This window comes from Varanus komodoensis, unplaced genomic scaffold (assembly GCF_004798865.1).
Source record: "Varanus komodoensis strain SLA01 unplaced genomic scaffold, ASM479886v1 scaffold25, whole genome shotgun sequence".
Lineage (NCBI taxonomy): Eukaryota > Metazoa > Chordata > Lepidosauria > Squamata > Varanidae > Varanus > Varanus komodoensis.
The window spans coordinates 14,254,532-14,278,576 of record NW_025335661.1 but is presented as its reverse complement, the minus strand read 5'-3'; the positions used below and the strand labels follow the sequence as shown (position 1 = coordinate 14,278,576).

General features: G+C 38.9%; 1 protein-coding gene across 13 annotated transcripts in view; it reads right to left on the bottom strand.

Annotated features, from left to right (window-relative positions):
- Positions 1–24,045, bottom strand: part of MBNL1 (muscleblind like splicing regulator 1) — a 180,117-nt gene that overhangs the window by 62,364 nt on the left and 93,708 nt on the right. Inside the window, exon 1 of one of the 13 annotated variants that reach the window (XM_044433050.1) lies at positions 2,105–2,129. The exons of the other annotated variants lie outside the window; for them this stretch is intronic. The gene's annotated coding sequence lies outside the window, so the exon portion shown is untranslated. Of the gene's footprint in view, positions 1–2,104; positions 2,130–24,045 lie in introns of those variants that run through there. 13 annotated transcript variants of the gene reach the window in all.

Sequence of the window (24,045 nt, the reverse complement as noted above, 5' to 3'; positions counted from 1 at the left end):
AATCTGGAATGAATTGTAGGCTTTAAAAAAAAAAAGCTTCTGGCCCTAAAGGAAGAAAAGAAATAATTTTGTACCAAATCTCAGAAACTAAAACACATAAAGGACAAATGCACGAACTATGGACAGCATCCATCACTGCTGCTGCACCTCTTGCAGTTCTGTGCCTGGTACAACATGGAACTAGTGCTTCTCAAATTAACTTCTGCAAGCTCTGCTTACCTGCTCTTTTCTAGACTGCCTCTGCTCATTCCATGTGCAAGAGAAACCACTAGCTTCCTCTTGTGCTAGTGGTATGTCCTGCTAGCACAGAGCAGCATTAAATAATACCATATCTCTACAAGTCAAGACTTGGAATGTTATAATATCAGCACACATGAGTGACCTAACCTCAAATGCACCAAGGGTTATCTCTTTTTTTCCATCAAATGTCAGGCATTTCTTGCAGACCCATAAAACCTATTCCTAAAGCTTTCTGATGCTTAGAAAATTTTGCAAACTACAAAGGAACAACCTATTCCACCATTTGATGTCAAGGGATTTATAAACTGCTGAAAAGACTCAAGCTGCTTCAATAATATTGCAGGCCAGTGGGCTCGGTTCAATTAAGCTCAACATTCCAAGGAAATACATGGCCAGGGAACAACAAATCCGCTTTCCATTTTGTGTGTATTCCACAAAGTGCTGCAGCCAATGCCAGATCTCTGGTAAGATGACCAGTATATCACCATGTTCATAAGCATGCACATGGGTCACATTTTAAAGGATACACTGAAAACATACCAAGCTCTTAATGTGAAAGTCACTGCAGTGTTTCTGGGGTAAGAAGTCCTTCCCGCAACCCTACAGAAATACATGCAATACCTGAAATATGCCTGTGATTCCAAGTGGACAGAGAGGGAGGGAGGGAGAGATGCTTACTATAGCAAGAAATCAAGGTAACACTGAGATGGCAATCTCTACACCAGGAACAGACATCATCAGCTTGTAGCTGGGAATACCATACCTCTATAACAGAAATGGGTTAGAGTTATTCAATGCTGCCATAGGATAGTATTTGCAAAATGATGAATGTGCTAGTTGCTGCCTAACAGATTATGGCGTCCATCTACGGTTTTGGACTTTTCTGCATTTATATGGCTGTTTCCCGTCATGTCCTCCAAGACTCAGTTTAACAGTCCAAGGCATAGTTTAATAGTCTTGTCCCATACCTTGGCAAACCTTCCAGCCAATGTTTTTCAGATGACCATCTGTTCGACATTCCCCTTTCATCTCTCTTCCCTCCTTGTCTGTGTGTTGCTGCTTTTTTGGCTTAGGGGTTTGCCAGATTTCTTCTTGTTTAGCTTACCACATTTCGTGGGCACTAGTGAAAACTGAAGCATTCTTTCATCTGTTCTATTCACAGTTCTAGCATGCATAATGTTATTGTAATCTGTGCCTAGTAAGACACCATTCTAACTATGCTCCAGCAGTAATTGTGTAGGCGTGTTAGCATGTCATTTAATTTGTTCAAATGAATTTCAGTTGAGGGGGAAAAAGAAATAATGCATGTGTATCAAGATATTAAATGCTATGCAAACAGGGGCAGAGGGGGAATCTGATTTTTAGAAAAAATGACTGGTCAAAGCCAAAGTACTGACATAGTTAAAGGTGCAGATTTAAATAGAAAAAAGTTTTACAATATGCAGCATATCTGGCTGGAGATTGCAGGGAATGGTCTGACATTTTTGCTGCCTAAAGCTGTGCAGACTTTAGCTTTCCATTAGCTTGCTGCAAAGCAGACAGCACTGCTTAAAAGCGTGTTGCACCTTTCATCACATTCCTTTGGAATACTATCGACTGGAGAGAGAATAGGCTCATTGTGGTCATAATAAACTGTGGTACATTGGAACATCTGAATATAACCATGTTTGATATGCTTGTACTCTAGAGTTTAAGTGCACATGCACACGGGATTAAGTGCCATGTCAGCAATGACTGATACGTAGTTCATTATCCTGGATGAATGCAAAATGCACGGAGATTGTTGTAGGTAAATGTTATTTCTTATAATCTAATTCCAACACCAATCAGCACCAGGTATCCAACACAAGAACTAGCATCTTACACGGTATTACTAAGGGAACCTTTGTGAGATGGTATTATCCATTGACATCTGGGTTCCAGTAAGGTTGCTCTGGTAACCAAAAACAAGGGAAAGCAAGCAGAAAGTCCAGGTGAGGCCTGCAGTGGATAAAAGGTCTGTTGAGCCTGGGAGATGATGATGGGTTCATTAGATGGGAGACCACCTATGAGAGAAATTGAAAGGACTAAGCCCTGCCAAATTATACTGCTTACAGAAGAGAATATTCTTAAGGATTGCCTCTGAAGAATATAAATGAATTGTTTAAAATGTGCATTTAATATATGTTGTACTTGTTTCCATGGCATTGATCAAGTCTATAATGACAAGTCTGGAAAATGTCACTGATATACTACCCAGGCTTGTAAATTAAAACAAAACATTGTTTTCCCTTAATGTGGAGACCATGTCCTTAGATTGCCAAAACAGGACAACACTCCCATCACCTGAACTAACATCTGCCTAAGAGCTACTAAAAGCATTTGGCCACGGAGATTAGCAGGCTATTATCACAGAGATTCTAGACTAGATCAAAACACTGCAGAATGACAGGATCCTGCACTTTGGGCATTAATATGACCTGCTTCTGCCAAATGTATGCTCTTTCAGGGGGGCTTGAATATTGTACTAAAATTGAAAAATGTGATTTTTCCCCCCTGAAAGATCACAATCCTTGCCTAATGGACTATGTGGGTAGCTATCCTTAAAAAGGATCTTCTGAAATATAACCATATCTGTTCATAATTGATGGCTAAAGACCTGTTATATCAGTTTTATATACACTATTTTCTCTTTCTCCTTCATTTCTATTTCTCCCTATATGACACATATATCTATAGAAATATGGAAATGAGACATCTTTCATGGACCCAATATTGCTGTACTTTATATGCATTATGTATTCTTTTTAAAAATACATTACTGTTAAAATACATTTAACTATATTGTACCCATTATAAGTAATTCATAAGATAATATATAATAAAAATTATGTAAGCTCAACAAACATCTTTAGAATTCTTTAAAAAATCTAATAGTAAAACAATCACCATCTCAAAATTTCACTTGCCGCTGTCCTTTCTGAATAACTGGTGCAAATGCTTTTAGATAATTCTAATAGTTGATCAATTGCCTGTAAGCCACCTTGATTATATTCATATACAGAAAGAAGGAAAGATTAAAGGGAAGAACTTAACTGGAGGGAATGAAGAAACGTAGAGAAATCTTATTTTAAAAGAATCCAGCTGATTTTCTGCTAGTCTCCTTTTGCATGTCTAGAAAGCTGAGTTCCACTATAAGTGAAAAAAAAACAATACTATGGGGTGATTATACTTTACTTGTTTATGTCTATTACAATCAAGCAGAATGCTACTTAGACTGGATAAATTTTCAGCCAATTGTCTTTCTGCACAGTCACAACAGGCAGTACGATTGGCTGATGCTAGTCTTTTATCAGCATAGAAATGCAAGGGAATTACTTCTGTCGAACTATAGCGATAGCTCTAAAGTATAAACTAACAATCAATTATAGCTTAACAATCAACAAGTACATGTATATGGGCAGCTGCAGAGGATCTTTTCCTGAAGTAGAATGTAAGGAAATTGTTCAGAATGTGAGGAAACAGCCCAGCTCACTGCTAATTTCTTACAATCAGTATTGTTTTCAGCAATTAAGCAAGTAGAGGGATAATAATTGCCTAGGACTGATTAGCATTCAGGTGGCCTTCTCCAGTTTACAACTTCATGTAAGAATTCCTTTAAGCAAGCCATCAAATGCAGCAAGGGAATCCTCAATCACTTTTCCTTCTTTTCTATTATAAGATAATCCTGTGTTGAACTAGTCTGGGTTGAGAATGGGTGAAAGGGCTTAGGCACAAGCAAGCTGTAAAAAGTCAATGGACAGGTGTGGCAATTTATATTCTGTCTGTCTTGTTAGCAGTTGACACTGCCCTTCAAGACATTCCCCCACCCCTTCTCCTACTTATTATTAGCCATACACAGCCTGCTCTTGTTTGGTGCACTGGATCTAAATTACCCACTGAATGACAGATCAATTTCACTTCCTTGACAATCACATCCTGCACATTTCCAGCCTATTTCCTCTGACCATGAGCTAACACCAGAGGCTGACTAGCCTGCCCCAGCAAATGAGGAAACTGGCAGTATGGGTATGTCAGCTAAGAAGCACAGACTGACTGCAGTGCTGCTGCCGACTAACGCATAATAGAGCTCCGAGAAATGACTTTGGGTGATGCTGCAGTCAAACCCATGAGATACTGGTGTCTGACACAAGTTTGTAGAATGCTGCACAGATGTTTTCCAGATGACAAAATGTCCCCAAGCATCTTTACTTTTACCCATCTAAGTGCAGACGTACTGATCCATCTCTGTGCAGTAGTCAAACAGGAACAGAGAAAGGACATGGCATTCTAGGCAATAGAGCTCACTGTGGCAACTCTGCTGGGACATGTTTCCTGTATATAATTACGAACTGATTTCTACAAAGCACAGTGGCATGTATTAACCAAAATCAGTATTGCACAATAAGCACCCAGCACCTTTCAGGAACATTCTTCCTTGGAATGTTAATGGAAATGCTAATAGGTTTAAAGATTTTATTCTTAAGTCTTAGGTTTCAGCTAGCTGTGAGTATCAACTTGCTTCCCACCTCCTTTCTCAGTATGTTCCAAATTTTCAATCAAGGGGGTGGGGTAAAGAAACACTTGAAGTAAAAACAGAAAAGCATCAGTTATTTAGTAACAACAACAATAATCACCAGTTTTCAATCCATTTAAAGTTTCTCTTCAAATTACTCTTAAAGTGTTACTTCATCCTAAGATAACCATTGTGTAATGATAGCTATAGGGTGTGATGCAGATAAAGTCATTTTTTATAGATTTCTCATAATTGTGGCAAACCCTTGGCTTTGCTTTATCTCAAATACATTCATGAATTGAAATATTAATAGAAATAGAAAAGGATTTTCTCCCTTGTAGAAGTGCTAGCATATCCAGAAGCACAATTCTACGCATGTCTACTTAAAAAGTAATTTCCAATGAATTCAGTGAAGCTTATTTCCAGGAAACTGGGGATGGGTTTGCAGCTTAAGGGCATAATTCTAAACATGTTGAGCCATAAAAAGTCCTACAACTTCCAACTTCCCTCCAGGCAGCATGGCTGCATAGGATTGCATCCTAAATTGCTTTGCAATGTGCTTCTGCAGAGAAAATCTAGTAAGCCTAAAATGCTGCCTTAGCCACAGCTCCTAACTCCAAAACAGGACCCCACATATTATTTCTCTTAATTAAGGGCAGAAATGAGAACTTATGACTGAATTCATTTTGTATTAAAAACTAATCAAGAAGGTAATTGATATTAAAAATAGCAGATGCTGTTACCCTAATCAAGTTGTAGAAAAGCTACCAGTGGTTAATAGACATTATTAAAGCAAGTATTCATCTCCCTAATGGAGTAAAATATTCCTGCAATATTCTTCTTCACACAATCATTAGTTTTCACCTGCACTGTCATCTCCAATTATATCAACACTGGCATTACAAGTGATAATATTCTGCAAAAATTAACTCCTGCCTTAAAAGTTGGCACTTGGGCCACTTACACAAGACACATGAGGGATATCCGTATTGTTTGAGTTCAGTCAGTAATTTCTTGAATTCCAGGCTCTGCGCTTAAGTTTCCTGAAAAGGTTTAGTGAAGCATGCCAGTTCTTTGGAAACATTTCTGTAACTGGTCTGCATCCCACACAAGAAACAATTCTGTCATATAGCATGTTCATTGCTAATTCTGGATGATATGGAAAGGCCAATAGCCTGAAGATCCTCTGTGAATTGCCATACTGTATATCCTTCTACTATGTGTACAAGATCAAATGAATATATTCCTGTGTGGTAAGATTCCGCCACGAATATATCTTTGCAGGGATCTTAGATAAAATCAAGCCAGGGCTTGCCCTAGAAGTAAAATGACAAAACTGAGGCTGTCATACATAGGGCATATTGTGAGAAGACATTCAATGCTAGGGAAAGTTGAAGGCAGAAGAAGAAGAGGAAGACTAACGATGAGATGTTTTTATTGCATAAAAGAGGCCAGAGCCTTGAGCTTACAAGAACTGAGCAGGACTGTTAAGAACATAACACTTTGGAGGGCTTTCATACATAGGGTCACCGTCAGTTGGAGATGACTTGATAGCACATATCAACAAGAAATCTTCAACAGGTTCAAACAAAAACCCTGAAACAATATTTCATTTAAAACAGATAAATTAATGGAAGAACGCAATGTCAGAGTAATCAATTTTCACATGGGCAAAAGGTAAACATGACTTTGGTCTCCCAGTTCCCTAAATCATAGCTTAGATATACTTCATCCACTTCACAAACATATGTCCATGCATGCACGCACGCACGCACGCACGCAGAGAGAGAGAGAGAGAGAGAGAGAGAGAGAGAGAGAGAGTCAACCTTCAAGAAAAAACACTGAGGAAAAATGCAAAGCAGCAGTAAAATGGCTGCAACTTCCATAATCCCCAGTGCAATTAATATATAAAGGGTAGATGAGCCGCTCAAGCAAAACAGTTTAAGCATTTTATTTATTTATAAATACTTCTATGAGATTTCCCCACTAGTGCAGTTATTTATGGCTAACACTTTTAATTATGAGACTGCTGAAAAAGAATTTTCTGTCATAACAAAACAACAATTTCCCAGTGTGGATAATTTAAAGAGTAATTGGGATGCGAGAGACTAAGCCTAACAAAATAAAAACATGGTTCATAACCTCATACTTTCCTAGTCAGGTAAACTTATTTAGGACAAAACCCTATGCGAGTTTAGATGAAAACAGTCTTAAACTCCCACCATGACCCAGCCAGTTGTAGAACCCCGTTTTTTCTCCTGATAAAGCATGCTTAGGATTGTACACTTATTTATTTAAAATATATTAAGGGTACAACACAGGATACAGTATCTGCTCAAGGAACCTCATCAGGTAAAAAGAATTCAGCAATAAGCATCAGAACATGCCAGTGACGGTAATAAAATACGTCCCACAGTCAAAAGTAGTAAATCCAAATGACTGTTGCAGTCAAAACTCACCAACTGTCCAATTAAACATGCCATGAAAATAAATGCCATGAAAATAAATTAGAACTTTTCTGAGGTCCTGGAGTGAAAGGGATTGATAGACTTCTGTTGGTAATGCATTCCAGAGGTTAACTCTTGCAATTAAGAAAGCACTTATAGAGACAACTCAGAATATATATATATATATATATATATATATATATATATATATATAAACTTTAAATCTAACACACACACACGCACACACACACATATTACTTTAAATCTAACACACACATACACACATTTGTTTACTTTAAATCTAACCCCAGGAGCTATATACTTTCATTTTTACTCTAGACCAGGAGCATATCCCTTGATCCAGATATCAAAAGCCACTGTAGTATACACCTACACACACACTCACACTCGGATCCTAGTCTGGATCAATCCAGATAAATGATGATGATGCAAAAGATGTTGGTGTTAGCACAGATTTAAGATAATGTCTGTTTTGGCTCATGACAGGCAAGAGCGGGATAAGACTAATTCTGTATTAATCCTATCTTACCAGCCAAATATATCTTGAACTGTTTTTAAAGAAGATAGCCTTGCTGAGAGGGCACTTCTTCCCCAAGATCCAAAAAGCAGCGGTCAGAGAGCTGAACTTCAGGTAACTGCTTCACATGTAAGGCAGTTCCCTCTGTGTGCATTTTCAAAAAGGACTTTTAAAAATCTTCAAAATCAGGCACATAGAATGAGTTACGGGGTGTGAGAGCCTGGACTGCACAGCAACAACCACAAAAGGTAGATTTCAAATATAATTCACTCAGATATCAAACTCACTAAGAGTAAGGGTTGTTTTGACTGTGTGGTGCAGAAATAGAATCAGAGGTGTACTTTCGGAAGTTCTAATCACTGGAGCTGTTGCCTGCCTTGGGTTTGTTAGCTGCCCACTAGACCAACCTCTTCTCTGTACTAACAGTCATTTGCTCCTAATAGCTGCTGCATGACTGTGTGAAATGAATTGGACAGGTGTCCCCTGGGGAAAAAGAAATGAACATCACAATCGCCTCTAATTGGAGCCCCTCTTTGGCAGGTTATACAGTGCACAGGTCAGCCACAGAGGCTCAATTGCTTCTCTCAAAGCCAGCAGCACATTGCTGAAAAACAAGGAATTCTTCCTCCAATAAGGCTATGATGATGATTTATAATGCAAACGTATCACTTGATGTCCAGGGCACCATAGAGGCATTTAAAATGGGGAAATCAGGGGGGAAAATAATTTGGTGGCAACTTAAAGATTGGCATCTTAACCAAGTTACTGTGCTATATCAGCTTTCCTATGTCAGAGAAGTGTTTTGTTCCATACTAAGGAACATATTTCCCTACCAGATGTTGACAGGCATATGTTGCATACTCCGTGGGAAGTCTGTTTAATAATGAGCAAATGCACTGCATTTGTCCTAAGGGCACTGGGTTTGAAGAATTAGTGAAGGTAGTAAAATGAGGATATCCTGTGGGGATGGGGAGCCAGTATTCAGTCACTTCTTCCATCTGTGACAGCATGCCAGGAATCAATTACATGTTTTCAAAGTTTGTCCCTATTTGCTACTTTTTGAGGTACAGAACACAAGTGTTTTCCTTTTTTACTCTGACTAGAATGCTAATGAAGGTATGGCAGCTGCACAGTGGGTATCTCCATGGCAGAAAAAACATACCCACCACACTTCAGAGATGCACTGGTCACTTTAATCACAAAGAAATTGCAAAATACTAATTGTTACAAATATATGAAGCAACTTGTAGAGATTCTCTGCTACCAGGTACCCTGTATTGCCACATATTATAATCTTAGCCATCCCATGATCATTTGTGGGATGTCACCATTTTTTGTAAATTACTTCAGGAGTAGGCAACTTGTGGTCCTCCATATGTTTTGGCCTTCAATGTCCATGACTGGTTAGGAATGATGGGAACTGTAAGCCAAGACATCTAGGTCACAAATTACACAGTTCTGCCTACTACGCTGACACATTTGACACCACTAAAATTGCATACAACGGCCATGCTGAATGCCATAACATCTAATGTGCCCGTGAACTTTGGGAATGCACAACCAATTGTGACCCACCACATGTCCCCATTTCTACAAGACTGTCCTTCATTTGTTATGGTATTTCACTACAACAGTTGGGCAGATCCACTGCATAAAGTGTGAAGTGTTCCCAAGAGAAGGGTTCTTTGCACAATAATAGCACTTGCCAATGGCTAATTCCAAGTATCACATTCAAGTCTGGCCTAGTAGTGGCTGTTTTGAACTCTGTATAAATTTCAGTTTCAATAATGAGAAACATAGGCATCTACATATCCCCTCAAGAAGCCGATGAATCCACTCTACCTACACTGTGCTGACAACGCTGAAATGATAAATTGTCACAAAAACAATTATGGAAATCTAAATAATCCAAAATATTAAAAGCTGATATGCAAATCCAGATTGTGTTACTGCAAGTGGACTGCCTGTGAAACTGGATAGAAACCACTTAACTTTGCTCTGTTTTTAAGGACTTTCTTGCAGTTCCTCTATGCCTTTTCTACAGACAGAAGGCCAGCTGATGGGGACAAAGGAATTATGAATGACCTCCCCAACAAAATACTTTTGCACTGTAAGTACACACCCTTAGGCATGAATGGAAGAGAGTTTTATTTCAGCAAGTAAGACCTAGATCAAGAGTCAACATCTCTGGGTGTCAAGACATTTTTGAACTCCAACTTCTTAACTACTATTGGCCATGCTGGCTGGAGCTGATGGGAGCTAGAGTCCAACATAATTGAAAGGTCCACACGGTGGCTATTGGGAATGAAAGAAGCAGTTATTCTTGGGATGCTTTCCAGGCCCAGGATGGCACCGACTCCTTGGATGAGGATGGTCAGCCCTGGGAAATGAGGTCTACAGACATATAGTGGAAGATGAAGGTTTATCTCAAGGCCACCATATCCAGGTGTTCAGGAAGACTCTGGAAACTGACAGGTTTTGGAAATGCCAGGAAGGAATGGTATAAGAGCCAGAAGAGCCTGGCCCAATCTTTGACTCTATGATGCAGCACTGGGAAAGAAGGGTGAGCCAAGTGGAAGGCCTGTGTCGATCTAGAAGGCTTGCCCATTGCTGCAGGGTATCCAGAAGGTTACTGAAAAAAGGGTTCTCAGAACTAGTCTAGTTTATTTTGACAAACTGCTCTGTGCAGACACACAGTCTTTTGCTTCATTGGCTAATAGCTTGGTGGATATACATTGGAAATAAAAAGCTTTTGCCAAAAAACTGTCTCTTTGTTTGAAAGAGCAGGTGAGAACCTAGTTCCTGACAGTGGCCAGCATGGTGATCTGCTTCTTCTGCTTATGTTGTTTCCTGATCTTTCACTGTATTTTAAATATTTGGTCACGGCCTGTTTTAAACTGTTTGATGATTCCTTGGTTTGTTTTTGTTTCAAGAAAAAATATACATCAAATATACATTTAAGTGACAAATAAATGAAAAACTAGTATCTTAATGAAAACTCCACTGTTACTTTCATTGCCTAGTACTTATTAATACTAAGGACTACCTTGAAGAAGACGAGAACATAAGATAAGATGGACCACATGCTGAATCAGACCAGTGGTCTATCAAGTTCAGATTTCTTCTCACATATTGGCCAACCAGCTACGCACAAGTGCAACAGTACTCCCATGCCCAAATTCCCCAGTAACTGACATACATACATATACTGCCCCTGCTACAGACCTTGTAGCTGTTGATAGCCTTATCCCCTATCACTTGATCTTGCAAGCGCCCCAGTACCAATCTTACTATGGGTAAAATAAGAGCATCAGTTTGCCTTATATGGCCCTAAAATAGACCATGGATGAAATCTGTAAAGAGCAGAGGTTGTTCAGCAGGTTTACTGTGCTTAAGTAAGCTCAATTTGAATTAACTCTGTGCTGCATAATGATCATAGTTATCAAATGTTGCTTTTCATTTAAGTCTGTCATCCATAGTGCTGAAGTTTGTCGAACTGTTTGTTTCAATTAGATATCTAGCAGAAAGAAACATGGATACAGAAAATAAAGAGAAATCAATAACCCTTTACCTTATTTGTTAGCTGAAAGCAAAATGCATTGTGCTGAAAAAATAGGTGACCTCACCAACAGATATTATCCTCACACGATCATAAAATAACACCCAGTTTATTAATATATTAAAATGCAGTTACTACAATACGAAACTTATCTTCCCCAGATAAGGTTTGGGATGTAAAAAGTGTTCTCCACTGCAAAGCAACGGATGAATTAGAAAAAGCTAATCAGTAAGAACATGACAGCAATGATTATTTCAGCAGTGACATAACATTTCTAATTTATATAATCAGCTTGAGTGAGATTCATTTGCAGATTGTTAGTTCTGATACAGCATCTGTGCTATTTTCTTGCTTTTACTCTTATGGAGATATCATGACAGTTTCAGATTCATCATTTTAAAAGCTGCCTTTTCATGCCAACAGTTTGGCCAGTTGGTCAAGTCCATACATAAGAATAACGGCAGGAGTGGCAGCAGTATCTGTCACCATAGTTTTAAAGTTAGAAATCCATATGCAGTCATATTGCATGTCCAAATGAGGCTAACAGCTTAGTAGGAAAACATATTTCTTGATAAAAGAGTGTCCTTTCCCTTGCTGACAGCCTGCACAAGGAGATGTCAGATATTTCAGCTCTCTGAAGGTCATTCTAGGAAGGCTATTGATGAATCCCGAGAACACTCAGGCAGCAAATCCAGGATGTTCATGGCCTGCTACCTGCCATTTTCCTGAAGATTCCCCAGACTCACCATTTGGCCTGACTTGACAGCCATGAGGACACGCTGCAGCATCTTTCCAGCTCAGCTTAAGCAACTGGTGAGTGTGAAGACTCTGCAGAGCTTGCCCATACCTACTGGCACTACCCACCAGTAAGAGGAGCCAGGAGAATCTAAAAGGATTGGAGGGCAAAGGGTAGACCATCTACACACACACACACATTTTGTGGGAGTCCGTGCTTGTTAATATATTTTTAGCTGTCAAAATGACTGGAACTTTTGTTGATATGAGACATAGTTAATGAATCAGCATCTCTAAATCATACTCTTCAAAATGTAATAGTAAAATAATTGAACAACATTTTTTTGTTATCCCATTTTTGTTTGGAGGACTTTAATAGGATGCTGAACAGCACTTGGCTTGTGTACTGAAAACATAGGCTGAAGGAGTGTTTACCTGTCACTCTGTTGAGTGTACAATAGTCTAGATTTTTTATTATTTTTGAGCAAGGAGAGACATGGCAGTGAATATATTATGTAAGGGCAGAGGAAAAGCTAAGGATATAGAGAAGTGCACTGGAAAACAGACAAAGAACTGTGCAGGGAGTATCATGCTCATGACCACAGAAAGGCATTTATTTCTTCTGCTCTATCTTATCCATTATAGAATGAATGAATGCTTCTGTTCACAATTGTTTCACAGAATGTCTTCAAACCAATAGGTACTCAGGGCATTGGCATGCCAAAGTCTTAAATAGAGAAATAGAAATGACTAGCCTATAGTGAACTTCAGTTTGGCTGACAAGAGAACAACAAACCAACAAATTATAATGCAAGCTTTGCAAATAATTCATTTTCTCCCTTTTCTGTGAATTTAGTGATTCTAGATGCTCACATTATACACACGCACACACCCATCAGAGATCAGAGGGATGCTTCCTATCCTACCTCATCTTCTACAGGAAGTAGATTGTCCTTCTCACATTTTTAAATTCAGACTCCTAGGGCTGGCCAACACACACTTACTGATCTGGTAGTAACCTGCAAGTGTGGAGCCTCAAGGTTAATCATCAAGGTAGAATATCAACCTTTGTCAACCAAACTAACTTTTTTTCAGTACAGAAATTCTGGTGGAACAGAAATAAGGGCTTCTTTTAGCCCGAAGATGGAATTCAACTTTGGAAGGAACTCTTGGGTGTTGCACTGCAGAAGTCAACAGATGCAACAAGAAAGGAATGGGGCTGCAGAAAAGTGAAGTGGGACAAAACATACAAATTACTAGCATATGTAGCTTAAAGCTCTTAGTGCCAAACAAAAGCCTTAGGAAAGGTATTTCAACCTTTTGGAATAGAGACAATGGAAAAAAGGCTAGGAGGCCACCCAATGATCTTTGGATAGGGGAAAGGGTATGTGGTCAGGGAATCCCCAGCAAACTGTATTTGGCCCCTATGCCTGAGGTCATCCACCCCTGAAGGAAACACTCAAAAGGTTGAGCTATCAAGTGGTAAGAAAAAAGGTGTTTGGGGGAAGAAGGTATAACTCAGTGGTAGTGAACCTAGTTTCCATGCAAAAGGAAAACATTTGGAAAGAAACCTTAGAGAGCTTGTACCAATCCATATACATGATGCCAGCCTTCCGCAACCTGGTATGCACCAGATGTTTGGACTGCAGCTCACAGAATTCCTGACCACCAGTCATGCTGGCTGGGGCTGGTGGATGCTGAAGCCCTAAACATCTGGAGGGCACCACACTGGGGACTGATGGATGATACTGAATCAATTATCAGGCTTGCTAGGTTGGCAAGTATTCCTAGGATATCCATGTATGTGTGAATCAACACTTAGTGATTTCTGCAGACCTCAATGTGATATGCTTCTAGAAATATGGAAGATTATATAAAGTCCTGGATCAGCATAACCCCAAATACCCTTAAAGACATCTAATCATATTGTTTTATGAGGGTTCAAGTCAGCCATATGACTCCCCAAATAATTATTTAGCAGTAACTGAACCAACAATTCACTAACCATGTGGATAATGGATATATTGATTACTACATTGTGGTACCATTTTCTTCTTCCCTTTACTGAACAGTGGATAATCTTTCAGATTGACAGCAGGGCATGTGTCATGTTGTAGAAATCACTGACAAAAGTAAACACATCTAAGGACATGTCTGATTCACGGTACCCAAAGATACATTGCTAAGAATATCAGGTACTTTATTCACCACAAAAAGATTGATGCTAAAATATAGACAGAACAGGTACAGTAAGATACAATAAGACAAACACTGTGGATTTCTACTGGATGGCTGTATCTTCTGAAAATTTTTCTATGCTTTTGTAATACCTTGGTTGGCAGTCAGTCTCGTGCTTGTTTATACTAAGGATCCACTGAACTTAATAAGAATTATTGCCTAGCATTGCAGCTTCAGTGTTATTTTACATTATTTCCTTAAAATTATTTTTCTTGCTTCCTGATTTATGCCTTCATTTCACACAAGTATTGGCAGTATTACAGCTATATTTTCCAAGGCATGAATTATTGAACATTGCCCACTGCAATCTTGCAAAAGAGAGAGCGAAAGAATGAACAGCAGGGTTTCCTAAGGATAACAACACTAAATTTAATTTCATATTGTGGGGAAAAAAATCCAGAACATCTAAGTCATCAGTTTATCATTTCACCAAATAGTGAGCTTAATATGTGTTACTAGGAAGAATTTCCTTCATGTAACTAATTACCCAAAACAATTGATCAGTCTCCTTTCTGGCTTACTGTTTCCTCTGCAGTAATTCTGCAGTAATTATTATGCTGAATTAGCAATACATTTTATGTTTTCTAATTATTTTGTTGCCTTAATTCATTCAGATCTAGCATAACCATAAAATACACTAAAGTGACCATTTAAGAACATATACAAGTTTTTGTGATATCCCACAAATTCTACTCTTGCAGTTATTTACTACTGTACATTTTCTGTGCTAACAGGATCTAATTTAGAAAAAAACAGAAAGCCATTTCTACTTCCAAGGCCTTACAGGTTTCCTTCAGCTGAGCAATCACAAAGTATCTGAAAAATCTGCAATATACTTTACAGATACAATTCATCCTGATCAGCTGCATGTCAAATGCTCCACAAATGCTAGGTAAATTGTCATATGGAAGTTTAATTTTTCAGTGAATGAGCAGTCTCTGCTCTCTCTCTCTCTGGATCAGGGCAAATTTAAGTACAACAGTGCAGTATAATATGCAATTTCCTTTTTCCTATGTTAAGTCAATGACATATAGATTGAGTATTAAATGATATAAGTTATATAGTTATAACTATAAATGATAGTTATATGTTAATCACCAATAGTCATAGCCAAAATTTCACCTGTGCTGAATTATGCAGTCACAGAGCTGAAGGGACCTTGGAGATCATCTAGTCCAACACTTTAAGTGCATTATCTGGGGGCGGGGGGGACGACCAAAGAAAACCCACACTTCCTCTGCTGGTCTCCCTCAGTGTATCTGGGACGTTGCTGGAGAGCCTAGCATAAAAATGAATTGAAGCTACATGGAGTTAGCAGTAGCTCACTTGCATAAAATACTCAGCATTTCTTACTGTATTACCTACTTGACAGCATCTTTGGGGAGCATGTATTACAAGTACCTCAAACAACTCTCCAAAATGACTGTAGTGTTAGTTATTAGCACTTTTACACCATAATGATGAAAAGCATGAAACAATGTTAAGTACCTTTAATTCTCATGGATTTCAAATGGAAGAACTGAAATCAATAGGGCTTATGGACTGAGCTCTAAGAGATTAATTCTGGCATGAGCTTTCATGGGTTAAAGCCCATTCTTTCCTTTGTTTGCATGTATGTGCACACTTTTTTCTTTTTTTTTTTTGCAACTAAAAAAAAAATGTTCTCGTGTGCATATGCCCAGCCATGTAGATCATGCCCTGCATCTGTCAAAGTGGTTATACCCACAGCTGTTTATATCTATTATACACAGTGACCAAAGCTCAGAGACAGAGAACATGCCCTGCATGCAGAAGGGACAATTTTAACTTCAGCCTCCCCACTTTGAATGGACTCCTCGGCCCCCTTCAGCTGTTGATTGCCGAGCAGGCAGTGCTACTCAGCAGTAGACAGTCCATGATACTCTAGATGGAAAACAATTCAAGGAAAAGCAGTGTCTACATTCAAATTCATTGGTCTATTAGATGTTTCAGCAATGCAAGTGTTCTTTTAAAACTGAGCTGGATGTACAATAAATCAATATAGTCATACTGAATACAATAGGACAAGTTATTAATGACTAGCTCAAGTCCCATTATTGCAGTGGAATTAAAGCATGACTTTGTTTGAATTCAAACCAAGAAATGCATATTTTATTATTAATATTTACTTAAGCCCTAGATAGATTCTAAGATTAGATTTCTATTAATTTTTATCATCTGGTCATGATATTTGAAATTACATCCATTCTATTGAAGATTTTGACTTGATGATGCCTTGTATGTATACCATTCCCTTACCAGTATCTATTTAATTAACATTGACTTGATTGGGTGGTGAGAATTATACATCTGTTGGTATTTTATTAAACACCACTATTATTACATTTTATTAGTTAAGATTGGTTAAGTTAATCCCCCCCCATCAACTTGCAGATTATTGACCATTTTGATCACAACAACTGACTACTTGAGGATTAATAAAACATTCAGAAATTATTCTGAGTCCCTCACTGGGCAATTTAAAGCAAAAATCAGAGGCCATGAAGTCAACTAGTAATTACTTCCATTAATCTATAGGATCCTTACCCTAAGCATGTACTAACATTTTAATCTAAAGCATTTCAAGGCTTTAGTCTTTAATTATGACTCGTGGTAAATTTGATTCATTTATCACTAGAGCTTCGTACAGGTCAGGGCAGCAACAGGCCCTGAACAAAGACAAACTGTGAAAGGCTTAGCCAGCAGCAGGTAACACACAGCTCTTTATCAACAATTCTGCCCACTGTCTACAGTTCAGCTGTAAATTACTCGATCCATTTTATGGCTCAACTCCCAGCTGTTTCTAGTTGGGCTGCTGTTGCTCTTGCCTTAATTCCCAAACGAAGTCACCTTTACTGAATTTAGCCACAGGCTATTAACATACCTTTAATTCATTAATCAAATGAATAGCAGTTCTAGCAGTATAACCGAAGAGCTGAAACAGTAAAAAACATCAACAGCCAAATGCCTAATTCTTCTGCAGTTTTTCTCTTGATTTTCAGAATTTCATTAAAGGAAGACAAAAGATGTGGCCATTTGGGTAAAGGAAGACACAAAATATAGGGAGGCTTTCTCCAACCTGATGTCATTTACAGTATATACTCTGGGCTAGAATTCCCATCTGATCACGGGTCATGTTTGCTGGGGTTGATGAAAATAGTAAGCAAAGAAAGATTGGACTACCACATGTTGGGGATTACATGAGTGAATCCAGCCAGAGTCGGGGCTCAGACTATACGGCCCGAGACGCCCCTTCTGACTCACTTTGTTTCTGTGTTTCTGTGTAATGCCTACCACCGACTGGGGCCATACTGGGGAAGGCTGCTACAGGGACAGTCTTTCTTCAGCTAGTGTCATACTAGGAAATCTTTACTTTCTGTTTTTATTCTACGTTGAATTGAACTGAACTTTGAATTGATAAAACAGATGCATATATTTCTGCAAACACAACAGATTAATAGTACTTGTAGTACCTATACCGAAATTACAGCTGTAACTCAATATCCATACTTTCCTGACGTTTGAAAAACAAAAATCCCTACAACTATGGATACATTAAAACAAAGTGAACACATAAGCATATTGCAGAAAGTGTTCACAAGAATGCTTCTTCTTAGGTGCATGTACTGTACCTGCAAAAATGTATAAACTTTTATAGTTGTTCATAAAAAAAAATGCAGTGGCCGGGTCAGCTGATGGTACCACAATATTCAGCATGATTCAAACAAAAGCTGCTAGCAAAGAGCTCCAAATTGGAGGAACGGTCATTAAAATATAGGAAATCTTTCTTCACACAGTGCATAGTGGTTGAACTATGGCATCACTACTACAAGTAGTCCTAGAATCATAGAACAGAAGAGTTGGAATGGGCCTGTTGCAGGACAGCATGTTACACCATCCCACTCAGATGGCTGTCCAGTTTCTTTTCGAATGTCTCTAGTGTGGGAGAGCCCACCACCTCTTTAGGCAGCTGGTTCCACTGTTGGATTGCTCTGACAGTGAGGAAAGCTTATCCTGATGTCCATCATGAATCTGGCCTGCCACAGCTTGAACTGATTATTCTATGACCTACACTCTGGCTTTAGTAAGAAGTGATATTGACCTTCCTCTTTGTGACAGACTTTTAGGTAATTATAAAGGGATATCAGGTACCCCCTCAGTCTTCTCTTCTCAAGGCTGAACATTCTCAGTTCCCTCAGTCTTTCCTCATAGGGCAGTGTTTCCAAACCCTGATCATTTTTGTTGCCCTGCTCTGGACCCTTTCTAATTTACCTGCATATTTCTTAAATCTGGGTGCCCAAAACTGGAAACAGTATTCCAGGTGAGGTCTGACTAGTGCGAAGTATATAGGAACTACTACTTGTCGTGATCTGGAAGTAATACTTCTGTTAATGCCCCCCAAATAACATTTGCCCTTTTGGCGGCTACATTGCATTGTTGGTTCATGTTTAGCCTATTACTCCACGATCTTTTTGTTGTTCAGTTCTGTTGAGCCACATATTCCCCATCTTGTATTGATGCATTTGGTTTCTTTTTCCGAGGTGGAGGACTTGGCACTTGTCCTTCTTGAATTACATTCTGTTGGTTTCAGCCCAGTGTTCAAGTTTCTCAAGATCACCCTTGATCTTCATTCTGTCTTCTAGGGTGTTTGCTATTCCACCCAGTTTTGTACCATCTGCAAATCTGATTATCTTCTCTTATACATCCTCATCTAAATCATTAATAAAGATGTTGAAGAGCACTGGGCCTTCAACGAAGATGGTGATGGGTATGAACTTGGTTGTCCTTAAAAGAGGATTAGACAAATTTATTGAGGATAAGGAAGCCAAAGGCTGGTACTACAAAGGCTGAATGCCACTTCCAACATCAGGGGCAATATGCCCACGTAAACCAGGTGCAGGGGAACACGAGCAGGAGAGGGATGCTGCACTCATGTCCTATTGATGGGCCACCAGAACCTATGCTCTGAGCCAGGGAGGCGTCTCTTATGTGCTTATGCTGGGATTAATGTGTAGAAGTGCTGGCTCCCATACCTCCAAAAACAAAAAAGCAAATAAAGTGGAGCTGAAAAGGATGCGAAGGGCAATATTTGATCAATGGCACCCAAATTGTTTAATTCTGCATATAAGGAAAAGTAAAAATGTTTGGGACCTTTTCACTGAGAAAAAGGCTGAGTAAAGGGGGTCATGATGGTCAATTCTGCACAGTGTGTGGATAATACATAAGAAAACGCTGTTCTTCCCATGATAAAACTAGAACACAAAGTCATCCAAAGAAGCTGAGTGCTGGCAGATTCAGAACAGACAAAGGGAAGCACTTGCTACTACAAAATGTCTGCTAACTTGTAAAGTTTTACACTGGGATAGGACATGACTATATATTCTATCTAATATGTGCCATAGCATGTCTGTGAATATCAGTTGCTGTGGAACATGAGTGGGAAGCTGCCCTTGCCCTCACATCCTGCTGGTGGGCTTTCCATTGTCATCTGATAAGCCATGGTGGAGCCAGAATGCTGGAACAGACAGGCTTTCCTCTGCTCTATCACGTCTCTTTTGTTACATCATACCTGGTCACATCTACTGGGGCCATTACTTTTATGAGATACCAGGCAGCAGCAAAATGTAATCAGGGAGTCTCTGTTGACATCTCTAGTATGCAAGTAAGTTAATTGTCAAAGGATATTGGAACAATCTGCAGTGTGGGGTTTTGTGTGTGGCACTTGCTTGTTCATATAAGGGCAAGAAAATAGGATAAATGCTCAGCAGTTAAGCTACTTACAAAACTAATCCTGACTATCCACTGGGTTAGCAATAGACTCGAAGTTAGTTTGGTTCACCTACTGAGATGAATTTACACTTCCAAAACCAGAAGATAATTCCCTTGAGTTTTCACCCTTCGCAAGCAATGTGTACTATGTATCAGGGAAAATTGCAGATAAAAGAGTGTACATTATGGAAAATAGCACACAGAATTGCATGCATTAGAGAAAATTGTTTACAAAAATACATATGCTAAGGAAAATGTAAATAAATTTTCAAGAATACACTTAAAAAGCACTTTAATGCATAAGCATTTTGATGCAGATGGAATGAACTTGTTCTTGAAAAAAACACATACATTTTAGAATGTGAACAGACAGATTTGTCCTTCCCTAATTGGCATCCCTCTGTTCATTGATTCAGTTCCCTGGAAAAACATCAGATGCCATGGTCATATAGATTTCTTGCAGACATGGTGAATGTACAACAGTTGAATTATCCAAAAAGGCTTCAATATTTGTGTCACAAGATCTATACAAATGAATGTGAATGTACAGTGGGCATAACCTTAACACAAACTCCAGATACAATTTCCAGTTCAGTACGAACCAGCCAAATCACAGAATAGACATGCAAATAGGTAGTATAAAAATGTTTACGGCTGATTTCTCAATAGCCACATTTACAATTTCAAGAGAAACAAACAATTACCTAAGGATCATTTCAGAAGGCCTGGAGAAATGTTGTCCATGGGGTCATGATGGGTCGGACACGACTTCATGACTAACATGTAACATTTCAGAAGTGTACTATATTAACTTCTGTAAAAAGCTTGAGTATCAACAAAACACAAATACATTTTAAGCTACTTCTAGTAACAAACTGCACTGTTCCCTTTGGATGTAAATTAATTGTTAGAACAAGTAGTCTATCATGTATCAATGAAAGAAAGAAAAAAATCATTTCAATATGCCAAACAGACTTATAACGTAATTTGTCTTTCTAATGACACAAAATTAATTCCCTCCTGTCTTTGAATCCTGTTAACTGTACGTTGCTCCAACAAACAAATTTCAATGTTTTAACCAAACTCACAGCTGTGTTTGTCCCCCATACATGCTCTCTCTTGTAGGCCTATGAAATGTTTTCTTTTTTTGTAAAGGAGTGATTTGAAGGCAGTTTGGGGGATAATTCTCCATAATTATCTGTACTTTGAATTCCAGGGCTTGAAAAGTACTGAACAAAGCATCACTTCAGCGCATATTCATTTTTCAATTGTTTTTGTTGTAACACCAGTGTTTATGGGCTTGAAATTGTAATTTAGCTTGGTGCTGAAATATTTCTCGATAGTTCTGGTCTTGAGCACGGGGTTTGTTTTTTACACATTACCAGTATGGGGGCCCTGATCCAGATCAAGGTTGTAGCATGTATGATTATTGGGCTTTTATCCCTTTGCATCCCGCTGTGGTCCTAATCCAGATCAGAACCTTGCACCTGGAATTTGCACTGCTTTTAAAAAAAGACCAATTCAAACAAATGGTGAAATCATTAATCTCCCTTTCTCTCAGCAGTACAGCCCAGTCTGGAACTGATTGTCCCTGCAGCACCTATTAACATTTTTAAAGCAGCAGAAGTCCCTTATTCAGAAATATTGAGAGCCATCTCTTGTTATCCCTGAATGCTGACTTCTCTTTTCCCTGATTCCTCAACAGATCATTGTAAACAGAATCCTAATGTTGTGTTTACATTATAGTCACGAACAATGCAACTATGTCTGTTTTAGAGAGAAGTATAATACCACTCCTATGTGGGAATTGTCTCACATTGTGGTATATGTCACATTGTGGTACATGCGGCATATACAGTGTACAAATGCTTGCAAACTGCAGACAACTGTAGCTTCTCAGTGCTTGTACATGTGAAATTTATACACATGTGAAATGATCAGGCATCATGATTTATACATCAGAAGCAAGGGAGAGATATTTTGTGTAGGAAACTACACAGAAATGTCCTTCCTGGAATTCAGTAACCGAGAGAACAGCATTTTGTGCACTTTCAATCTCTTTTAAGTTTCAAAGTTCCTGTTCTTTGGGCCTCCCTTATATCGGGGTCCCCAAAGTGACATCCCCTTAGGCCCTCACAAAACTTTGTAAATCCTATTTTTATAAAATATGTACATAGTTTTTTATCTATCCAAAGCAACAAATACCTACGAAATGCATGCAACTTTTCTGCAATTAGACATGATCCCCAACAAAAGCAGGACAATATACAGATAAGTATCCACTTGATGGTCACATCTATTGAAAGAATTCTAAGGCAGGGGTCCTCAGCCCCCGGGCCATGGACCAGTACCAGTCTGTGGCCTGTTAGGAACTGGGCAGCACAGCAGAAGGAGAGTGACAGGTGAGATCAAAAGTTCAAACATTAGAGTAAATTTAAAATGTCTTTGAAGTTCAAATGACATTTCTAAGTTTGAGCCACAGACACAGAGAAAAAAATGTGGTTGCTGCATAGACATCATCAGTTGTGTGCCCAAGCCACCTCTCCTCTCTTGTTGCGTCTGTTCCCTTTCACTGCATGCCTTTTCAATCCTTTTGAGTGCCTTTTTTATTATTCTCAGTGCCTGTTAGACGAGTGCCCTTTTCAGTTGTTCTGAGTACCTTTTAACTGCCTGCCTTCCCAATCATTCTGTGTTCTCGATCTTTTTCTGCTACACTACTCCCTCACTAAAAAATTTGGATAGTAAATGCAATTTTCACTATATTATACAGTACTGTACTTATTTACATATTTGTTTTCAAATTTTAACTAAATTTGGCATTTAATTGTGACCCTTTTACCTTAAATTATGTGTATTTACTGTTTATGTTTATCAAGATGGGTATTGTTTGGGGTCTGGAAATGGATTCAGTTTCCATTATTTCTAATGGGGAACAGGGAACATAGCTTCAGATTTCAAATGATTCAGAGTTCAAACAGTCTTCTGAAACGAATTAAGTTTGAAGTATAAGGCACCACTCTAAAGTGCTTGAATCACCCCCCAACCCCGGGCCACGGAAAAATTGTCTTCCACGAAACCAGTCCCTGGTGCCAAAAAGGTTGGGGACTGCTGTTGTAAGGTATTGTCAGTCCATCCCATTATCCTTCAGATGTTCTAATATCAGTCTTTTAGCAGTTAAAAGGGTATAGAGGGCATAGTCTTAATTTCCATTGACAAGTTATATGATGATATCTGGGCTCTAGTTCCTGCTTAACTATGAAGCTCAATGGGTGGCTTTGGGCCAGTCACTAACTCTCACTCAAACCTACCCCAAAGGGCTGTTGTTGTAAGAATAAAAGGGAGTAGAAGTGGTCTCTGTAAGCTGCCTTAAAGAATGTTTAAAGAAGCAGCAGCTGCTTATCATCACCAGCAGTTAATTGGAGTAGTCAATTCCTTAGTAAAAACTTTTCTTTCATGTCTACTAAGTAAAACACAAGCTAAGATCCACACATGAGACTGGCAGATGTCTATTAGGTATCATGTGGTGGTGCCCACAGAACATTCTCATATTTCCAAATGTGCCACTGATCGCAAAGTGCTGGGGATCCCTGCCTTAGATTGCTTAGTAGGTCCAAATAGTGGACTTCTGTTTTCACACTTGTTCATTCTAATCCAGCATCTGCTTTGTCACATTGCACTTACACAAACAACGCATTTATAGAGAAGCGATCCACTTCACTTACAAGATATGAGCCCTCTGTTAGAATTCAGCTCTGGTTTTCCCTAAGGCTTATCCCACTAACCAACTTCTGTGCGATTTCTACAAGGCATGTTAAAAATTCCATATGCCTAGCAGCAATACTGGTCTTCAGCTCCCTTCAGCTTTCCTTCTTTGCAGAAAGAAGTCTTGTTTCTGCAGACTTCCTAGCACTGAAGAGTGGGGGGAATCCCAGGAAGCTGCCTTATACCAAATCATTGGCCCATCTAC